Raw genomic sequence first — 15,208 nt, forward strand, 5'->3', positions numbered from 1 at the left:
CCTCCCTGCAAATCCCATGTGTTAACTTGTTTAGCCAGATTGAAACACATCTCTAAAACTACCATGTTCTACCAAATCACAAGTCTTCAGGAAATGAGCAGCTCCTTTATTACAAGATTCTTCTCAACTAAGAATCTCAAACTCATTCCATATCCAGCAAATTCTGCTCATCAGAGATTAAATCAGATTTAGGTAGTTTTGGATTTACTTTTGTTGAGTACTGGAGCATCATTTATTCCTGCTGGAGCATTATTTATTCCTGCTGTCTCTTCCCCAGCATCTGGCATGGTGACACCCACGAGTGCCTCCAGAGGGAAGAGAGCAGATTTTGGATCATGTTTGTGGTTAGAGGGTTAATCTGTGGATAGACAAGTAGTTTGTGTTGCAGACAAAGGAGTATTTATCATTTCCTTGTCTGGCATTAGAAGGGTGTCTGAGAGTAGTGACAATAACTCCTGGTGATATAACTGGAAACAATTTTAACTCCGCTGCTGCCAGGCAGCAATTTTTTCCTTAATCTGAAATGAATAAACAAACTAACAAACAAAAAAATCCCCCACCTGAAAAGCACAAAGGGGAATGGCTTCAGACTGAGAGGGAGTGGGGTTAGATTAGGTCCTAGAGAAGATTCCTCCCTGGGAGGGTGGGCAGGCCCTGGCACAGATGCCCAGAGCAGCTGGGGCTGCTCCTGCATCCCTGGCAGTGCCCAAGGCCAGGCTGGACACTGGGGCTGGAGCAGCCTGGGCTGGTGGAAGATGTCCCTGCCCATGTGAGGGAAGTTGGAATTGGATTAAGGTCCCTTCCAACCCAAACCATTCTGTGATTATATGATTATGTCAACTAAATTAGGTCCCATATTGAGTATTTTTAGTTGGATGGTTTCAAATTCCCCTGAGAGATAAATCCCCTCTTCAAGAAGCCATTACAGGAATTAGAAGTAAATAGTTGTAAATAACTGGTGAGCTGGTTTGCTTTGTGGAGCATCAGTTTACAAAGCCCTTTAGTCTGCAGCTTAGGGCTGCTCCTAAATGACTCTGTTCATAAAAACCAGAGCAATATCCTCAAAGCTAAAGCAAAGGAAAATAAACTACACACACAGTGTGAAATGCAAAAACAACCCAACAACATGGCTGGGACACAGTAGGTATTTATTTATCCATTTATAAATTCATGCAAGTTCAGAGTGTGTGAGTTATGTGGGATTACATCTGTTGTGTATTTAAAACACAGAATTAAAAATCAATTTTGGTACCCTCCTAAAATCTGAAAGCAATGTGACTTGTGCAGGTGAAGTTTGGTTTTTCTTCCTGATGCAACTGAGCTGTGATCTAGGGCTTGTGAAGTAATCAGGGAACATCTGTGGGTATTTCCCTTCTCTGTTGGACTTTGGTGTCACCACTGGCACAAAGCAGGAGCTGAGGCCCTTGGACCAACTCCTGAAAATTATTCCTTGCACATTTTTCATTAACTTGATCCTGAATCCTAAATACAAACTGAAGCATACACTAAATGTGACTGTGGCAATAAAAATTCATTTAGATAATTTTTGCTAAGATCCAAGGATTTCTCAAGTTAGATTTTTGGAAGTCTTGAAGAAATATGCAGATCATACTGGGCAGGGACTGTCCCTCTGTGCTGGCCCTGCTGAGGCCACACCTCAGGGGCTGTGCCCAGGTTTGGGTCCCTCAGTGCAGGAGAGCCCTGGAGGGGCTGGAGCGTGTCCAGGGCAGGGAACGGAGCTGGGCAGGGGCTGGAGCCCAGGAGGGGCTGAGGGAGCTGGGCAGGGGCTGGGGCTGGAGCAAAGGAGGCTCAGGGGCCCTTGTGGCTCTGCACAAGTCCCTGCCAGGAGGGCACAGCCGGGGGGGTCGGGCTCTGCTCCCAGGGCACAGGGACAGGAGCAGAGGGAACGGCCTCAGGCTGGGCCAGGGCAGGCTCAGCTTGGACAGCAGCAGGAATATATTCAATTAAAGGGTTGTTAAACATTGGCAGGGGCTGCCCAGGAGGTTTGGAGTCCCCATCCCTGCAGGTGCCCAAGGAAGGGCTGGATGTGGCACTCAGAGCTCTGGACTGGGGACAAGGTGGGGACCAGGCACAGCTGGGACTCGATCTCAGGGGATTTTTCCAACCTTAATAGTCCTGTAATTAAGTATCCAGTGATTGACTTTCCACCTTGAGGGTTGTGAGTGTCCCTCCTCCTGCAACATCTCACTATGAGCTACAAGCTATGGACACTTCCCTTAATTTCTTAACATTCATCAAATTCTGTTTCCTCACATTTCTGCACAGCTCAGTTCATGGCCCTGTTTGGTCTTTAAGGTTTAGACTCCTTGCTCTCAGCAGAGACTGGCACACAGAAAAGACAAGGGGACTTATTGATATGTGCAATTACAATAATTACAAATTCAGTTACTGTGCAGATATTGATTTTTCTAAGATACTTAGAATATATATGGTTCCATGGGCAGGATCCCAATTAAGGCCAGGAAGGAGAGAGAATATTTCTGTCCCTTTTTTTTTTTTTTTTAATACACAAAAGGACTGTTTTGCACAGCTGATTCTGGTTAAGTTTCTTAACTCAGTACTGTAGCTGGATCCAGACCTGAAAGCTCTTGAAAATTTTAAGCATCATCACCAAATGAAATTCGAAATGGCAAAATTCCAAAGGTTTTGAGGAACTGGGTTGGCATTTGTTAGGTAATGGCTATGCTGCTCTCCCAGCTTTCCAGATGCTGGAAACAATGTTCCTGACTCACTTGTACACACAGGAACACTTTCAGCAGCTCCAGAAACAATAGTTTTCCTCTGAGATCCTCCATTCTGCTTTCAAACAACTGGTTTTGCATTCTTATCCCTTTTTCTCTTTTTCTTTCCCCTTCCTTTCTTTGGAAACTGGCAACAATTAATCTTTGATTCCATACCCTGGACTTTTTTTGTGTCTCTTGAACTTGTGAACTGTGAATAGCCATGAATAATGACTCTGCAGATCACTCCAGGATTCAAAGCCAGCTGCTGGAAAAAGCCCAACAGCCTTGGAGAGCTGAGCTGTGGGTGCTGCTATGGATGCAGTATCAGAATGGTTTTTAAAAAGCTGGTTTTAGTGGAGATGCACAATGCTGAGGCTAAATCATAGAACAGAATCAATTAAGTTGAAAAGACCTCCAAGATCACGGAGCCCAACCTTTCACCAATCCTCACCTTGTCTTCAACCCACAGCACTCCTATTAAATCATAAAAACCCAAATACACTCGTTTGTGTGCCTCCCATCCTTGTGCAATTTGCTGTTAATAAATGCACTGCACCTTTGGTGTGTCAGGGCAGCTTAAAATTTCCTATAATGAGCACATTCAAAAGTGTCAAGTGTTACCTCTCTCCCTTGCCCCAAATTTCAAAGAAAAACTATTTCTAGGGGTGTGTGCTCAGCCCATTACCAACACTGAGTGACTATGCTCTAATTTAATCAGGGGCTCCTCTAGGAAACCTCTGTTCTCATCCTGATCAGAAATCACCAGTGCAGAACCTGCCGTGGATCAAGATTTCTGATCACTTAAGAGCATAATAACTGGGGAAAAAACAAATGGCAAGCAGCCAGCCCCCCACACCTGGGCTCTGCAAATGCAGTCTGGGTGCTAAAGCTGTTTGGTGAACACGCCTGAGGAATTCACTTCTGGCAGGCTGCTGGAAAAGGCAGAGGGACTTGGGCAAACACTTCAACTTCTTGACATAGCTGTGCCCAAAGGAAGACTCCTGATGGGCTTTCATTCATGAATATTTTAATGTTTTACAGCCTCATGAGGCAGGACCTGAAAGGGCTCAGGGATAAAGCATGGATCTATTTAAATAAACCATTTTATGATTAACACGATGAGGAAAGTCCCTGTCCCTTCCACAACTAACGAAACATCAGTAGTGATCTTTTACAAAAAAAAAAAAAAAAAAAAAAAAAAAAAACCCAAAACTCAATTGCTCCATGTGTTAAATGAGTTCTTTTTGGAGCTGCAAATTTCAGCTTTGGTTTCAGTTCTCAGGGCTCATTTAGGGATGCACAGGAGTTTGTGTGTTGCTTTGCTCTTGAGAAACATTTGCAGTCCTTCCCTGCAAACGTGTGCCTGGCTGTGATGCAAAGTGACAGTGACCATGAAGGAGTAGCCACAAAACCGCCCAGACTGGGGAAAATCTGACCTGGAAAAATACAAATAACACCAGCAATACTGTGTCCAAATTGCAGACAAGCACATGGGTGATTAATACTGGAGAATCCAGGACAACACCCATTCAAACAAAGCATGCCAGACCCCAGGACATTCAATTTGATGTCAGAATAAATTCTGACAACTGATCACTGTGAGTTTTTAATTTTTTCCCGGTGCTGTTCTTGGTCAAAGTAAAATAACGCAGCTCCTGCTTTCAGTGTGATGAAATGCAGAGAGAGATCCTGGAGACAGAAGGTATTTCACATCAGAGCAAAGAAACTCTGCACCACCTCCGAGGAGCAGCTTGCAAAGGAGCCAACAGGGACCTTTTTGCAGGGATATTTGGCCAATAACTCTGTCATTGTTCCCGTGCTGACACTGGGTACCGCAGACAATCCCAATGTTATGCAGGGCTGCCCATCTGTCGGTCACTCCCCCCTGCTCCAAGGTTATCAGTCACACAAGGCAGGGAGCCCTGAGACAGATAAGATGTGTGACACAGGATAAACAACCCCAGGCAGCCCAGCACCCTCCCCAGGCAGCGAGGAGCCTTTGCAAATCCCTCCTGACTCCCTCTGGGTAATCCCTGTGCTTGCAAACCCCATCACTGCCCTGCAAACTCGTCCTGATCTCCTTAAATTCTTGGCAGAAGCAAAAGAGAGCCAACCCCATGGATTTAAACACCCTCACCTCACAAGGGCATAGAGGATGTGTAATTTGTAAATATCTGGACAATTTGTAAATTTGTAAATACCTGGACAGCAGGTAAATAGAAACCTGCCATGGAAAGAATTTCCTGTGCTGCTGGTGGACACGGTGGCAATGGGATGTCTGGTGTCTGTCTGGAAGGTGAACAATGAGCTTTAACCCCACTGAAAACTGAGATTTTTACACTGCATGGGGAAGAGAAGAGGGTGAAGTGTTGTCAGGTCAAGCCCCATTTCCTGCAGCAGAAGCATGGAGCAGCTGTGCTGGGAGGAAAGGCTGGGAGGATTGGGATTGTTCAGCCCAGAGGCTTTGGGGTGACCTCCTTGTGGCCTTCCAGTGCCTGAAGGGACCTACAAAAAACATGGAAAGAGAGAATTCCCAAGGGTCTGGTGTGACAGGACAAAGGGAACGGCTTCAAGGTGAAAGAAGGAAAATTTAGGTTAGATCTAGGGAAAAAATTATTCAGTCTGAGGGTGGTGAACTGGCACAGGGTGCCCAGAGAAGCTGTGGCTGCTCCATGCCTGGAAGGCCCAAGGCCAGGCTGGAGGGAGCTCTGAGGAACCTGGGACAGTGAAAGGTGTCCCTGCCCATGGCAGGGGAGTTGGAACTGTACAATCCTTAAGGTCCCTTCCCCAATGGATGGAGACCCCTGCTGCATCCCAAAACCCAAATTCACCTGCTTCCTCCAACCTTTTCCTCACCCTCCACATGAAACCCCCTTGCTCACTGGGGATTTTTATTTTGGGGGGTTTTTTTTGTTTGGTTTTTGTTTTAGTTTTTTGAGGTTTTTTTGTTTTGTTTTTTTTGCAGTGAAACAGCAGAAGACAGAGCAGAAGAGAAGAAAATTTAAATAATCCAAGAGACCCACTTAATGCATCCAGCTGTACCAGCAGCCAAGGTGGTTGGAGAGAGCCTTGGGTGGCCCAAGTAGCACCAGCTAAAACAAGAGGAAAACATGGGTGTCTTTATCAGTAAAGTCTTCAAATGTTCACTGGTAACAATTATCTTATTCAATCCTTAAATGATTAACAATTATTTTATTCTATTCAATCATTAAACAATAAAACAATTATTTTATTCAACCCTTAAACAATTAACATGTGTTAATAACACAGCCTGATGAAGCTGTGGGTTTTATATATAGATATATTTATATGTGAGTGTGTATTTATATATGCCAAAGCACTCAGAAGATGCAGGATTCTGTATCCTGTGTCTGTATGCAGAGGACACAGCCACTGAGACACATTTTGGGGCATTCCTGCTGAACTGGCACTGACAGTGGGGCCAGCCCTGGGTAGGACCAAGGGGGCTGTGAAGGACAGAGCCTTGAGTGCCACCAGGCTTTGCTCTGGAGGATGGAGACAGGAGAAGTGTTCATCTCCCATGAACCCAGAGCTGTGCCCACCCACAAACCCCTCCCAGCTCATGAAAAGCTTGGAGAGAAGGTGTCTGCCAGCCCTCTGGTCTTGGTCCCACCACAGGACAGCATTACAGGAACAAAAAGCCTGGCTCCTGGGAGGAAGTTCATCCAGAGAGTTTAATATAAACAGCCTATATAAACACAAACACATACAAAAGCAGAATCACCTTCCAAATAAATAAACAGCTGTGTTTGTCCCAGTTACATGCTAGCAGCAGCCAGTTTGTACCTGTGGAACAAACCTCACAAGCAAGCTCAGCCCCAGCAGACACCTTGCCCTGGCCCATGAATGACAGAGAATGTGGCATCCCCCCTGTCCAGAGGGCAGCAACCCCCAAATCCTCAGGGACCCTTTGAACAGTTTCAAAGGGTCCAAAAAGGAGACAGAGGAGTCCTTTTGCTTTATTGGAATAAAGGGAGAGGCCATGGGGCATTCTGCTGGGATCTCTCAAATTTTTGCAGGATGCAGCCTCCTTTTTATCCCAATTTCCCAGCCTCTTTCCCCTTCTCTCTTTTACCCTTGGCTGAGGTACTTGAGAGGTACAGACTGCCCAGAATGCCTGACACCAGAGATTTCCCTCTAATGTATATTTCCCTCTATAACCCTCCCTTTTAGTTTTTAATTCTTATGGAACTTGGGCTTTCCCCCCATTGTTTCTTTCACCTTTCAACTCCCAATTTCCTTTATCCACCAAGCCTGAAGTTTATCTGCAAAAGCAAAATCTCTTTTTCCATTAATCACAGTGGAATCCCATTGATCAATCAGTGGAATCCCATTCACCAATCAGTGGAATCTTCCCCATTGTTTCTTTCATCTCTCAGTGCCAGTTTTATCTACCAACAGACCCCACAGCTTGTAAAGACAAAATCTGTCATTCCTCTCAAAGCCCCTCAGCGAGGATGCCCCAAAGCCCAGGAAGGTTTTGTGTAGCCATGATATTTTCTGAAAAATCCTTTCCTGAGGATTTTTTCTCCTGAGAAGCTGAGAGGCCTCAGGAACAAAATGTAACCAATGGTTACATTGTTACATCCCCTGTGGAATGCAACAGGGGCATCTGGGATTGGTCTCATGTGGTTGTTTCTAATTAATGGCCAATCACAGCCCAGCTGGCTCGGACTGTCTGGTCAGTCACAAACCTTTGTTATTCATTCTTTGATATTTTATTCTTAGCCAGCCTTCTGATGAAATCATTTCTTCTATTATTTTAGTAAAGTTTTAATATAATATATAACATAAAATAATTAATCAAGCCTTCTGAAACGAGTCAGTTCCTCGTCTCTTCCCTCTTCCTGGCCCCCCTGCGAGCACGGGCACAGGTGTCGGTGCCGGGAGGGCTCCTTCACTCCCGGGGCTCGGCGCACTCCATGTCCCCGCCCAGGGCAGGGCACCGGCACTCCCGGGAGCCGCGGCGCACGGAGGAGCCGGCGGGCACCGCCATCCCCTCGGCGTCGTAGCACACGCACCGGGGACACCCATCGGCCACCGGGCTGCCCAGGGCGCGGCAGGCGGGCTCGGGCCGCGGGCAGAGCGGGCTGCAGGCGATGTCGCCGCCGTCCCCGCAGCGGCACAGCCGCCGGGCGAAGTCGATGTAGAAGGAGCGGCCGGCGGGGACGCGGCCCTCAGGGAAGCCGTGGAGCTCGCAGTCGGCCCGCAGGTGGGGCGGGCAGGGGCAGGACAGCGGGCACGGCGGACAGCAGGCGGTGGCACCGGGCGGCGGTGGCGCCTCCGCGTCGGCCTCGGGGCACGGCGGGCAGGAGCTGCGGTCGCAGGCGGGACTGGGGGATGCGCTGCGGAGCAGGAGGGAGGCGAGGCACAGGAGGAGGGCGGCGGGGAGAGGCATGGTCCTGGTGGCCCTGGGGGAAAAGGGAAATGGGAGCAGGTGGCACGCAGGGAGTGGCACACGCAGGGTGGGCACACGCAGGGAGTGTCACACAGAAGGGAGTGTCACACTGAAGGGTGGGCACACGCAGGGAGCGTCACACAGGGGCACACAGAAGGGAGTGGCACACAGAAGGGAGTGGCACACAGAAGGGAGTGGCACACACAGACACGAAGTGTCACGCACAGGGAATGTCACACGGAGTGGCATAGGCAGGGAGTGTCACACTGAAGGGAGTGGCACACACAGGGAATGTCACACGGAGTGTCACACACACACACAGTGTCACACTGAAGGTCCTGGGCCCCTCCACAGGTTAAAGCCAGGGGATCAGCCCCATCTCCTTGAGGAGCCCATGGCTGGGGGTTGGGTCACCCACGGGTGCCCGTGGAGATTCTCAGTTCAGTCAAAGAAAGAACAAAGAATTTCTCCCAAGCCTGGGAATCTTGGAGGAAAGAATTAAAACAATAATTATCTCTCTTTCTGTAGCTATTGTTTATAGTTATGGCTCTTCACAGTGTGCTATTCACAGTCACCAATGGTGTGAGATGTTTCTACTCTGAGGCCACTCAAGGATCACTTTAGCAAGTCACATTATAAAAAACCCTTTCCTTTCATTAAAGTGAGCCCTCTGACCCCCCTGAAGACTGGAATCTTTCTGTCCCTGATTCAACAGCATCAGGTGCCAGGAGGGTTTTGCTCTAAACCAGGTGCCAGGAGGGGTTTGCTCTAAACCAGGTGCCAGGAGGGGTTTGCTCTAAACCAGGTGCCAGGAGGGGTTTGCTCTAAACCAGAATCTCTCACCCCCAAAGCCCATGCTGGCCCTGCCACAGTGCCCTCCATCCCCAGGGCTCACACAGGTGGGCACTGCTGGGCACAGCCCACCCTGCAGCACTCACTGAGCCTTGGCATGGCTGCCCCATGGCAAATGGGACTCGCTCACCCTCGTGTTGGTGCTGATAATTGACATTGCAATGAGAAATTAGCTGTTCCTGGAAGGCATGCAGGCCTGGGCAGAAGCAGGGCTCACAGAAGCACTGTCTGCTTTGGTGCTTTGCCCTGTGGCTGCTCCAGGCACCAGGTCTGGGTGTCAGCTCCCAGCCTGTCCTGCTGTGCCACTCACTGCCTGCCTTTTCCAGCCACCTCACTCCTTCAAAGGGAGCCAAGGGGGTCACTCCATCTCTATTTGAACTGCAAAAACCTTTTTTCCTGAAGGAAGATGTTTCCAGTGTTGGGCATTCCTGTGGCACTCAGCTCTTTGTCGTCTCCATTTCTTTGGCCAGCCTGTTCTTAGAGAGTCACTCCTGGCATGAAATTCCCTCCCTGTGCCTGCTCCCTCCTCCTCCTCCACTCACACCTTGGATGCACAGCACCTGGCAGCCCAGGCTGAATCCTCTTCCTGTTTAAAGGCTGAGGACTCTTTTTTTTTCTTTTTTCAGCTTTTCAAGACCCAGTGTTTCCTTTAAATGCATTTTTTGGATCCCTTCCCTCTGTCTGAGTCCCCCTGTGTCCTGGTGTATTAAATACACCTTCCTCCTTCCTGCACTGGGTCCTTCCAGCTCTGGGCTCTTCTCCCATTGCCACCTTTGATTACATTTATATCATCACCCTTTGATAACCCCAATTTCCTAATCTTGCAGGCATGCAACTACTTGCAGTTATTTCTTAACATCTCCTTAAACAAAAAACATTTGTAAGTTGCATAATCATAAAAAAAAAACCTTGAAAGCACAGACCCTGTCTGTTATCAATGTGAAAAAAAAAAGAAAAAAAAGAAAGACTTTGAAGCTTTTCTGGTTTTAAAGCATGCTTTTGCTAGTTTAAGTACCTTGCTAGTTTAAGACCAGCTTTGTCTTTGCTGGAGTAGTTCTGCCCCTTCCTTTCATTCACACATTTTAATCTAGTGGTTATTTGCTGCCATTCCCTGAGGACTGACACAGAACCCAGCTGTCACAGACATCTTTTATGGAAAATCCTTTCCTTAGGATTTTTCCTCCTGAGAAGCTGAGAGGCCTCAAGAACAAAATGTAACCAATGATTATCTGCTGCTGTGGAATGCAACAGGTGCATCTGGGATTGGGCTCATGTGGTTGTTTCTAATTAATGGCCAATCACAGCCCAGCTGGCTCAGACAGAGAGCCCAAGCCACAAGCCTTTGTTATCATTCCTTATTATTCTATTCTTAGCTAGCCTTCTGAGGGAATCCTTTCTTCTATTCTTTTAGTATAGTTTTAATGTAATATATATCATAAAATAATAAATCAAACTTTCTGAACCATGGAGTCAGATCCTCGTCTCTCCCCTCATCCTGATTCCCCTGCGAACACGGGCACACCCAGCCATGCTCCCCATGGAGAAGCTGCTGCTGGAAAGGAATTTCCTTCCCCAGGAGCTCCCTCCTGGCTGCCCCACACAGGCAGAGCAGGACACCCCCACCAACCATCACCGAGTCCCGTGAGAGGATTTCTCACACCCCAACCATTGCCAGAACACCCCACCCCACCCGGCAGTGAAACTGGGCCCCTCCAGCAGAGCCCATTCCCAGCAGAACCATTCCCTGGGGAAATGCTCATCCTCCCCTCCCTTCTGGGGGATGCAGGCTGGCCCTGCCCCGTTCCCCGTGGCTCCCGGGTTACCTGCAGGGTGGGATGTGCTGGGGATGCGCTGGGATCCCTTGGGATGCAGCCCCGCTGCTGCCCGCACCTCTATTTATGTGTCTGCACGGTGGGGCCCTGGCGGGGCCAAAAGGGAGGCGGGGAAGCCTCCGAGGTGCTGGCCCTGCCCAGCGAGATGCTTATCCTGCTGCCGGTGTTGGCTCTGTCCGAGCTCAGGCCAACCCCAGCTCTGTCCTGGCTCCCCACGCCCCTCTGGGCCAACCTCCCCGGGGTTTGTGAAGCACCATCAGCGCCCCTGTGCTGCACAGACTGCTGGGGACAGGGACGCTGGAGGCCACAGGGAGGAAAAAAGGAGTTAAAAGCGGTGGGAAGGCAGAAATTCCCTCCTTGTGCCTGAAACGCAGCCAGCTCTGGGGTGATGCACCCCAAAATGCAGGAGCCAGGGGGGAGCATGGACCTTCTCAGGGCACGCAGCTTCCCAGGACAGGGCAGCTCTCCAGCCTTTAAAGCCCTTGGGGTTTGTTTTCCTCTGGATTGAGCTGCAGGGAGCCAAGGCTGTGGATCTCAGCAGGGAAGGGATGCACAAATTTCATGTGCCCTGACCTGCACAGGCAGCCTGAGCTCCTTCCCCCTGGGCCATTTGGTCCCTGCTGTGGAAATGTCTTGCCCTGATGTGCTCATGATCTCCCTGGAAATGTGTCCCCAGCCCTACAGAACAGAGGGGTGCAGAGCAGAGGCATCTTGGGGCAGATGGGGCTGGAGAGCAGTGAAGGTTCTGGGGGCACACAGGGCTCACCCTTTGAGCAGTGTCACTGCAGGACACGAAACAACGCGACAGGCACATGCTGCTCTTCTCAAGGTTGTTGGGTGTCACAGGCATCTTTTATGAAAAATCCTTTCCTTAGAATTTTTTCTCCTGAGAAGCTGGGAGGCCTCAGGAACAAAATTTAACAATGGTTATCTGCTGCTGTGGAATGCAACAGGTGGATCTGGGATTGGTCTCATGTGGTTGTTTCTAATTAATGGCCAATCACAGTCAGCTGGCTCAGACTCTCTGTCTGAGCCACAAACCTTTGTTATTCATTCCTTCTTTTTCTATTCTTAGCTAGCCTTCTGATGAAATCCTTTCTTCTATTCTTTTAGTATAGTTTTAATATAATATATATCATAAAATAATAAATCAGCCTTCTGAAACATGGAGTCAGATCCTGGTCTCTTCCCTCATCCTGGGACCCCTGTGAACACCGTCACAGTTGGGAAGGATGAAAGTTTGACAAGAAAGTCTCACAGATATGAGGCTTAGCAGAAAGATTTTTAAATGTAGAGTCTGATGAAGGAATAGAGATGGAAGCAGGTTTTGATATAGAAGAAAAGAATTGCTGAGCCAGTCTGACTGGATAACCAAGGAGGCACAGGGTGTGTTAGTTAGAAGGGGCTTTTATGGCTTAGAGCAAAGGATAAACCCACCCCAAACATGAAGATGTTTTTACCAAGCAGAAAGACAGCACAGGCAAACAAGGCAGCAAAGTTGCAAGTAGAAAAAAGGTCTCAGAATTTTCTACCACAAGAAAACTGAAAAACAACTTCTAGCTTAAACTGCAATGTACTGACTTTTAGTGATTGGAGAATAGTAACATGAATATGGTAATTACAGTAGTTATGACAGGCTATAGATAAAAGTTCAGGTATAGATTGGTTGTACTGCATGAAGATGCTCAGCAAAGAACAGTCTATAATGCACTGTAACCTAAACCAAAGGGTCTCCAGGCCTGCCTGCAGCTGGAGCTGACAGCTGTGGGCACAGGCTCTGTCACCCACCACCCTGGGCTGCTGCAACCTCTTGGATGGAATAAACTGCATTTTGGAGAGCCCCTGGAGTCCCCCATCCCTCATTTCAGCTCTTACACAAGATGAAAAAAGGGGAGTATGTTTTCTGACTCTAACATTTATAGATTTCCAAAGTGACAGTGGACTGGAGGGTGACAGTGCCACCTCTCCAATGACCCTGGACAAACCAACACTCCATTAAATTTCTCTTCTTCCATAAAAGAATGCAAAACAATGAGTTACTTACATAAAGTGTGTGAGAAAGTTTGTTACAAGAATGTAAACATCAGAAGGCTTAGAAAATCTTAGAAAATCTTAAAAAATCGAGGTGACAGAGCAGGAGGTGCTGGGAGAAGGGCAGGGGTGGACCTGCAGGCTGAGGGAGCTCTGGAGCTGGACTCTGCACTCAGGACAGTGGGCTGGGATGCTGCCTGGCCTTCATCCACCTCCTGCTCCCCTCTCATGGCTCCTGAAGCCTGGAATTCCCCATCCCTCTGGTCCAGAAGCCCCACAGAGCTCCAGAGCACCGAGCTGTGCCGAGCTGGGCAGCTTGGAGACATAAAATACTGACAGGGACTCAATGCTAGGGGAAGGAAAAGGAGCTCCAAGGCCTGTTTATCCAGAGGGGGTCATCCTGCCAGAGGACAGGCCCAGGGATGTGTGGAGAAGGGACAAAGGGTGGTGGGAGGGACACTTGGACACGCTGCTCTCGCCACTGGTGCTGTATGGGCACGGTGGGATGGTTCTGCATGGTCCTGCAGGGATTTCTGCAGACAACTCACATGAAAACTCCTCCCTTGCCTCCTGAGGCCTTTTCCATGCCAGAGACACGGTGGGCAGGGTGGCACAGCCCTGTGGGACATCCTCAGGGTCACAGCTGGCAAACAGCAGGAGACACAGCAGCAGCATCCCCGGGCAGCCACTGTTGGATGTGCCTGCAAAGAGCAGCCCCAGGGACACGGGAAGGGAGCCCAGGAGTGCCTTGGTGAGCCCAGGTGGAGCAGCCCTGGGGTATCTGGAGCTCACACCCACCTTTATTAGCTCCCACACTCATGGTTAACATAGAGAAGGAGTTGTAAATATTCGAGGTGGATACTCAGTGGTTACTTCACCTTTGCTGGAGTGCAGCTGCCTGTCCTGGAGCCTGTCTGCAGCTCACTGCCCTGCAGCCCTGCAGCTGCTGGAAGCCCTGGGCTCTGGGTTAATCCATAACAGCCAGGCTGGTCCAGGTTCAGACTCAGTTCTGGGCTTCATGGAGTTATGGGGCACTTTCAGACTTACTCCTGTGAGTTTGGGATACGTGCATGGACTAACAGGCTTCACTTTGCCACAGAATTGCTAAAATAAATATGAAACGATGAGGGTTGAACTAGTCAGTTTGTTTTTCTGGACAAATATGGTTATTGCACAAGCAAAAACTCTCAGAAAATCTGATAATCGCTCGTGTCACTCAGGAAACAATGGACAGCAGAGACACTTTACCTAAATGTAAATACTTCAGCGTTCTATAACTTAATAAAAGTCTCCTACAAACTAGATTAGATTGAGAATATGGAGTAGCCACTTAGCTGAAATTGAAATTGGTTGTTGCCGTCTTGGAGCAGCTCCAGAAAGTCACAGAAAGATTGTGAACCTCTCTGGGTCTTTTGAGAGCAGCTCCCCCAAACTGGGTTTCAATGGCACCTCAGTTTGCTCCCACAGCTCACTTTTGACATTTGCTTTCATTTTTGGTTTTTGGTAGCCATGGCAAATGGCTCTGCTGACCTTCATTATCAGTCCCCACAATGGCCTGACAGCAGAATTAAGACCAAACCTTGCCCTCCCCTCCAGCCTTTGATAAGGAGCTCTGAGGATGCATATTCAGGGATGAAGCCATGGCCCCTCTCACTGTTCTGTGACTGAGTCTCTGCCTCTTGTTTGGGCTCCCTCCACTGTCCCCTCACCATGCAGGAGGCTCCAGTGCCACCAAACCCCCCAGAGCTGAGGAAGGTGCATCCCAAAGCCCCCACAGGGGTCACCATCACCACCAGCCCAGCACCTCAGCCCCCTGCTCATCACAGCCCTTGGCTTTTCCCTCCCACCTTTCACCTCCTGTGCTCTGTGCCCCTCCCTCCCTGCTGGAACCCTGGATGCTGAGAATTTCAGACTTTCTGTGCTGCCAGGCACTGACCCCCAGGAGAACACAGCATTGACCTGAGGCCGTGGAGAAAACTACCAAAATGGAAATGACAGAACTGGGATTGTGGGTGTGGAGTATGAGTAGAAGTGTGTGATATCACAGGGTGGAAAACTCAGTTTAAGGGTTTAGAATATGGTAATGTATATAAAGCAAGATGGAGGTTTTAGGGTGGAGGCTGCTCCTTCTTCTTCACCTTCTTCTCCATGGGTTTGGGTGGTTTTGTGTCATTGGATTAAAAAATCCCCATTGTGGGCATGGGTGGTTGGTTATCGGGTTAAACGTGAAAATAATTGAGGTGTCATTTCTTAATTGGACAGTTTATCTTTAAAAGTCCTTGTAGAGAGAGAGAGAGAGATGGGGCTCCATTTTTAGTTTGTTAAAGTGC

Source organism: Agelaius tricolor, unplaced genomic scaffold (assembly GCF_023055355.1).
Source record: "Agelaius tricolor isolate 1412-34295 unplaced genomic scaffold, bAgeTri1.0.p SCAF_7, whole genome shotgun sequence".
Taxonomy (NCBI): domain Eukaryota; kingdom Metazoa; phylum Chordata; class Aves; order Passeriformes; family Icteridae; genus Agelaius; species Agelaius tricolor.